The following is a 7,501-nucleotide window of genomic DNA, read 5'->3' as shown; positions in this document are numbered from 1 at the left end:
AATTCACCGATACTTCATATGTTGTCAAAACTACTTTTGAAGCACAGTGCAAAGTTCAGAAGAGAAGAAGCGCCATATTACAGTGCAGTGCAGATTTTGCTACATTGGTTTGAAGGTGCCATGTCATTTTGGCAGAGCCCCTGAGGTGCCAGAACAGCAGAATCCCCCATAAGTGACCTCATTTTACAAACTAAACCTCTCAATGAATTCATCTAGGAGTGCAGTGATTATATTGGCACCACAGGTGTGTCACAGAATTTTATACCATTGGGCAGAGAAGAAAGAATCATTTACATTTTTACCATCAAAATTGTGTTAGCCCAAGATTTTACATTTTCATGCTGGGAAAATGGTAAAAATGGACCCACAATTTGTCCCACAGTGCCTGCTGAATGTAGAAATACCCCATATGTGGCTGTACAGTACAGCTTAGGCTGGTTTCACATTTGCAGTTGTGTCCGCAGCGTTTCTACTGCATATATCCGCATGCGTTGTGTATTCCTATATTTAACATTAGGGACGCATGCTGTTTTGATTTTTCGCGTTTTGCCGCGTTTGACGACGCATGCGTTGTTTCGTCGTTTGCGGCTTGGCGCGGAAATGCAACATGAAGTAATTTTTAGAGGTGTCAATTTGCCGCCTGGAAACGCATGCGGTCGATTGAGCAAGGATTGCGGCAAAAAAACGCATTACTGTCTATATGAACGCATGCATTCACAAGCATCTGCGTTTGCTTGCGTTCGTGAACGCATGCGTTTCAATAGAGAAAAACATGTCTAGACATTGATAAGCCACCCCCCACATACAAGGTGATAAAGGGAGGGAGTGGACATTTGCAGGTCACTACTCAGCAGACACTGAAGCAGACGAGACACAGGCTACATCTTGGAGGAAAACAAGACCCTGAACAATGTGAGTATATCCTATCCAATGCCTTTATTTTCTATTTTCTGTCTCTACATGTCCTAATTTCTTGCATTTCTTTCTTTCTGCATGCATCAGAATGTCTTCTGCTTCTTCTTCTGATGAGGAGTTTCGTCCTGGGCAGTCGGAAGTCGAGCATGTCGGTGAGGTGAGTACTTGCCTCGTCAGATTGGTAAGTATTCACTGTCACATCTACACATGTGACAATTTGAATTTTTTATTTTTTTAGAGCTCTTCTTCAACTGCGGCACAAACTGGGCAGGAGCAGCGGACTCAAGGTCGGGTGGAAAGACGGCAGCGGCTACGTATACAAGGCTGACTGTTTACTGTATCCTCAGTCTAATATTCTTGAATCTTCTTTTCTTTCCATTCCTATTTCTTAACTTTTTTCTTCTGGAATCCTTTTGTATGTTGACTTTCCTATTCATGCCATTTCTCAGCATCTTTTTTCTTTTTTTTCCTTATGTTAATTCACTAAACTTTAATGACTTTATTTAATTTTTAGGTTCCACAACGGGAGGAAGACCTAATTGAAAATGACCTCCTCATCTCCCTGGTCCAAGAGCGAGTCCTGTTGTGGGACACCCGGGATTGCACTGCAGTGTGAAGCAGCAGAGACCTTGGCCGTGCTCACACAACTGTGTGTGATGAAAGAAACTCTCAGGAGTTTCTCTCATCACACACAGTTGTGTGAGCACAGCCAAAAGTCCATTTTCTGACCTTTTTTTTTTTTTACCAGTGGCCAAAGTCAAAACACGTTGGCGTTCAATGAAGGACCGCTTCAACAAGGACCTGCGTCAAGAGAGCCGTGTTCCCAGTGGTTCAGGAGCAAGGATCAGAAAATGCAAATACCATCGCGTTCTGGCATTTTTAAGACCGGTCCTTGCCCAGAGAACGTAAATATTTTTCCCTTGCATTAGGTTGTATTGTATTGCCATAATCTGTATATTTCTATTCCACAGGATTTTTCGTCTGGTTAATTCTTGGTATTAATTTTCTTTTTCCTTTTTTCACAGCACATGGAGCACAACTGTTGGCCCAGGTTCTGGAGCGGTCCTTCATCCGACAGCCACGGACCCGTCCCAGCCATCCAGCTGCGCTGCAGCAAGTGGGCCTTCCACACTATCTGGAGACCAGGGAGCTGGTCCATCAGGTCTTCCCCTTTTGCAGTCCTCTTCCACTGCCCCTTTTTTTTGGGCTCCTCCTGGCAGCAGCAGAGGGCCTCGGAAAGGTCACTCATGCCCGAGTTTTTGCACTTGAGCTCGGTTTTACATGACGCAATCAAGGCTTTGAGTGACCAAATGGATATTTCACATAACCTCTTGAATGAACGTATCCAGGAGGTCACCAAAAACCTTGACCAAGTGAAAGCCGACCTCCAGAGGCCAGCACATCATTTTTTTTAACCAAATTGAGCAGGGTATGTCGGAACACCTTACTCCTGATCTCCAGCTGAGTGTCATGCAGGCCTGCAATGCTGCTTACATGCAGGCTATGCAGCAGAGTCGGTCTTTCCAGCAGACAGTGTCAGCATATCCACCTGTGCCTTCACTGTCATGATTAACCTCAATGCCGACCTCTGCTGCATACCGGTGCACGGCCACCTCAATTCCTAGCACTGCCGGACACCAGTACAGCACCACCACCATGCCGAGTGCAGTTGGACATGCCACCGCCACCACCATGACAACCGCTGCTTTTGCTTGGACCTCCTCCACTGACACCATGATGCAGCAGGACCCTGGCATGGCCTTCCATATCTGTCATGAATCCCCAATGGCTAGGGATAGCACAGGATTAGCAAAGTATAATAAATATCGGACGAGCTCTAGGGTGATGGAACCTGGGCTGACCGCTGCCCTACGCCTGACAAACGCAACTAGAGATAGCCAGGGAGCGTGCCTACGTTGGTTCTAGATGCCACGCACCAGCCTAAGAGCTAACTAGTACTGCAGAGGAAACAAAGACCTCACTTGCCTCCAGAGGAATTAACCCCAAAGATATAGTTGCCCCCCACAAGTATTGACGGTGAAATGAGAGGAAGGCACACACATAGAGATGATGTATATAGCTTTAGCAAATAGAGGCCCGCTGAAAACTAGAAAGCAGAATGACACAAAAGGGGACTGAGCGGTCAGCAAAAAACCCTAATCAAAAAAACCATCCTGAGATTACAAGAACCCATGTGCCAACTCATGGCACATGGGGAGAACCTCAGTCCACTAGAGCAACCAGCTAACAAAGAGACATTCTAAGCAAGCTGGACAAAAAAACAAACAACTGAAAATCAGCACTTAGCTTATCCTGAAAGATCTGGGAGCAGGTAGGCAGGAACCAAACAGAGCACATCTGAACACATTGATAGCCGGCAAGGGAAATGACAGAAAGGCCAGGTAAAATAGGAAACACCCAGCCTCTGATGGACAGATGGAAACCAAAGGCCGCAACCCACCAAAGTCACCCAGTACCAGCAGTAACCACCAGAGGGAGCCCGCAAACAGAATCCACAACAGTACCCCCCCCTTGAGGAGGGGTCACCGAACCCTCACGAGAACCCCCAGGGCGATCAGGGTGAGCTCTATGGAAGGCGCGGACCAAATCAGTCGCATGAACATCGGAGGCGACCACCCAGGAATTGTCCTCCTGACCATAACCCTTCCACTTAACCAAATACTGGAGTTTGCGTCTGGAAACACGAGAATCCAAGATCTTTTCAACAACATACTCCAATTCTCCCTCCACCAGCACCGGAGCAGGAGGCTCGACCGAAGGAACAACAGGCACCTCATACCTCCGCAACAACGACCGATGGAACACATTATGAATAGCGAACGATGCTGGGAGATCCAAACGGAAAGATACAGGGTTAACAATCTCCGAGATCCTATAAGGACCGATGAACCGAGGCTTGAACTTAGGAGAAGAGACCTTCATAGGGACAAAACGAGAAGACAACCACACCAAGTCCCCAACAAAAAGTCGGGGGCCCACGCGGCGACGGCGATTAGCAAACTGCTGAGTCTTCTCCTGAGATAACTTCAAATTGTCCACCACCTGATTCCAAATGTTCTGTAGCCTGTCCACCACCACGTCCACTCCAGGACAATCCGAAGACTCCACCTGACCAGAGGAAAAACGAGGATGAAACCCCGAATTACAAAAAAAAGGAGAGACCAACGTGGCCGAACTAGCCCGATTATTAAGAGCAAATTCGGCCAGTGGCAAAAAAGCAACCCAGTCATCCTGATCAGCAGAAACAAAACACCTCAAATAAGTTTCCAAGGTCTGATTAGTTCGCTCCGTCTGGCCATTCGTCTGAGGATGGAATGCAGACGAGAAAGACAAATCAATGCCCATCTTGGCACAAAACGTCCGCCAAAATCTAGACACAAACTGGGATCCCCTGTCAGAAACGATATTCTCCGGAATCCCATGCAAACGAACCACGTTCTGAAAAAACAAAGGAACCAACTCAGAGGAGGAGGGCAACTTAGGCAAGGGCACCAAATGAACCATCTTAGAAAAGCGGTCACACACAACCCAGATAACGGACATTTTCTGTGAAACCGGGAGATCAGAAATAAAATCCATGGAAATGTGCGTCCAAGGCCTCTTCGGGATGGGCAAGGATAACAACAACCCACTAGCCCGTGAACAGCAAGGCTTAGCTCGAGCACACACTTCACAAGACTGCACAAAGGTACGCACATCCCTAGACAAGGAAGGCCACCAAAAAGACCTGGCCACCAAGTCTCTTGTACCAAATATTCCAGGATGACCAGCCAACACAGAAGAATGGACCTCGGAGATGACTCTACTGGTCCAATCATCCGGAACAAACAGTCTTTCTGGTGGACATCGATCCGGTTTATCCACCTGAAACTCCTGCAATGCGCGTCGCAAGTCTGGGGATACGGCGGACAATATTACCCCATCCCTAAGGATACCAGCAGGCCCAGTGTCTCCAGGAGAGTCAGGCACAAAACTCCTGGAAAGAGCATCTGCCTTCACATTCTTTGAATCTGGCAGGTATGAAACCACGAAATTGAAACGAGAAAAAAATAACGACCAACGAGCCTGTCTAGGATTCAAACGCCTGGCAGACTCAAGGTAAATGAGATTCTTGTGATCAGTCAAGACCACCACGCGATGTTTAGCACCCTCAAGCCAATGACGCCACTCCTCAAATGCCCACTTCATGGCCAAAAGCTCCCGATTACCCACATCATAATTGCGCTCGGCGGGCGAGAATTTTCTAGAGAAGAAAGCACATGGCTTCATCACCGAGCCATTAGAACTTCTCTGTGACAAATCCGCCCCCGCTCCAATCTCGGAAGCATCAACCTCCACCTGGAAAGGAAGTGAAACATCTGGTTGACACAACACAGGAGCAGAAGAAAACCGGCGCTTAAGTTCCCGAAAGGCCTCCACGGCCGTAGGAGACCAATCAGCAACATCAGCACCCTTCTTAGTCAAATCAGTCAAAGGTTTAACAATACTGGAAAAATTAGCAATGAACCGACGATAAAAATTAGCAAACCCCAAGAACTTCTGAAGGCTCTTAACAGATGTAGGTTGTGTCCAGTCACAAATAGCCTGAATCTTAACGGGATCCATCTCAATAGTAGAAGGAGAAAAAATGTACCCCAAAAAAGAAATCTTCTGGACTCCGAAGAGACACTTTGAGCCCTTCACAAACAGAGAATTGGCCCGCAAAACCTGAAACACCTTCCTGACCTGTAGAACATGAGACTCCCAGTCATCAGAAAACACCAAAATATCATCCAAATACACAATCATAAACTTATCCAGATATTCACGGAAAATATTGTGCATAAAGGACTGAAAGACTGACGGAGCATTGGAGAGTCCAAAAGGCATTACCAAATACTCAAAATGGCCCTCAGGCGTATTAAATGCGGTTTTCCACCCATCACCCTGTTTTATCCGCACCAGATTATACGCACCACGAAGATCTATTTTAGTGAACCACCTAGCCCCCTTAATGCGAGCAAACAAATCAGTAAATAATGGCAATGGATACTGGTATTTGACTGTAATCTTATTCAGAAGGCGATAATCTATACAAGGCCTAAGGGAACCATCTTTTTTTGCCACGAAAAAAAAACCTGCTCCCAGAGGGGACGAAGATGGACGAATATGTCCCTTTTCCAAGGACTCCTTAATATAATTCCGCATAGCAGTATGCTCTGGCAGTGACAGATTAAATAAACGACCCTTAGGGAACTTACTGCCAGGAATCAATTCTATAGCACAGTCACACTCTCTATGGGGAGGGAGCGAATTGAGCTTAGGCTCCTCAAAAACATCCCTATAATCCGACAAAAACGCAGGGATCTCCGAAGGAGTAGATGAAGCGATAGAAATCGGAGGTGCATCATCATGAACCCCCTGACATCCCCAGCTTAGCACAGACATTGTTTTCCAGTCCAGGACAGGATTATGAGTTTGTAACCATGGCAGACCAAGCACTAGTACATCATGTAAATTATACAGTACAAGGAAGCGAATCACCTCCTGATGAACGGGAGTCATGCGCATGGTCACTTGTGTCCAATACTGCGGTTTATTCATAGCCAATGGTGTAGAATCAATTCCTTTCAGAGGAATAGGAACTTCCAGAGGCTCTAGACTAAAACCGCAGCGTTTAGCAAATGACCAATCCATAAGACTCAGGGCAGCGCCTGAATCCACATAGGCATCGACGGAAATGGAAGACAGTGAAAAAATCAGTCACAGACAAAATGAACTTAGACTGCAGAGTATCAATGGCAAAAGATTTATCAACCCTTTTTGTGCGTTTAGAGCATGCTGATATAACATGAGCTGAATCACCACAATAAAAACACAAACCATTTTTCCGCCTATAATGTTGCCGTTCACTTCTGGACTGAATTCTATCACATTGCATAGTCTCAGGTGCCTGTTCAGAAGACACCGCCAACTGGTGCACGGGTTTGCGCTCCCGTAAACGCCGATCAATCTGAATGGCCATAGCCATAGACTCATTCAGACCTGTAGGCGCAGGGAACCCCACCATAATATCCTTAATGGCCTCAGAAAGACCATTTCTGAAGTTTGCAGCCAGGGCGCACTCATTCCACTGAGTAAGCACCGACCATTTCCGAAATTTCTGACAATATATTTCCGCTTCATCATGCCCCTGAGAGAGGGCTAATAAAGCCTTTTCAGCCTGAATCTCTAGGTTAGGTTCCTCATAGAGCAATCCCAATGCCAGAAAAAACGCATCCACACTGAGCAATGCAGGATCCCCTGGTGCCAATGCAAATGCCCAATTCTGAGGGTCGCCCCGTAGGAACGATATAACAATCTTGACCTGTTGAGCAGGGTCTCCAGAGGAGCGAGATTTCAAAGAGAGAAACAATTTACAATTGTTCCTGAAATTCAGGAAGGTAGATCTATCTCCAGAAAAACACTCTGGAATAGGAATTCTAGGTTCAGACATGGGAGTGTGAACAACGAAATCCTGTATGTTTTGAACCTTTGCCGCGAGATTACTCAGGCTGGAAGCCAAACTCTGGACATCCATGATAAA

The 7,501-nt window shown here is 46.4% G+C and overlaps 1 long non-coding RNA gene across 1 annotated transcript; it reads left to right on the top strand.

Moving 5' to 3' along the window:
* Window positions 1–890: 890 nt before the first annotated feature.
* LOC143781136 (uncharacterized) lies at window positions 891–1,682 on the top strand. Its single transcript, XR_013216582.1, has 3 exons — window positions 891–912; window positions 1,003–1,063; window positions 1,154–1,682. It is a non-coding gene; the product is annotated as an uncharacterized LOC143781136 (long non-coding RNA).
* Window positions 1,683–7,501: the final 5,819 nt, after the last annotated feature.

The sequence above is a fragment of the Ranitomeya variabilis genome, chromosome 6 (genome assembly GCF_051348905.1).
Source record: "Ranitomeya variabilis isolate aRanVar5 chromosome 6, aRanVar5.hap1, whole genome shotgun sequence".
NCBI lineage: Eukaryota > Metazoa > Chordata > Amphibia > Anura > Dendrobatidae > Ranitomeya > Ranitomeya variabilis.
Note: the sequence above shows the minus strand (reverse complement) of the source record. Positions and strands in the feature narration are given on the sequence as shown.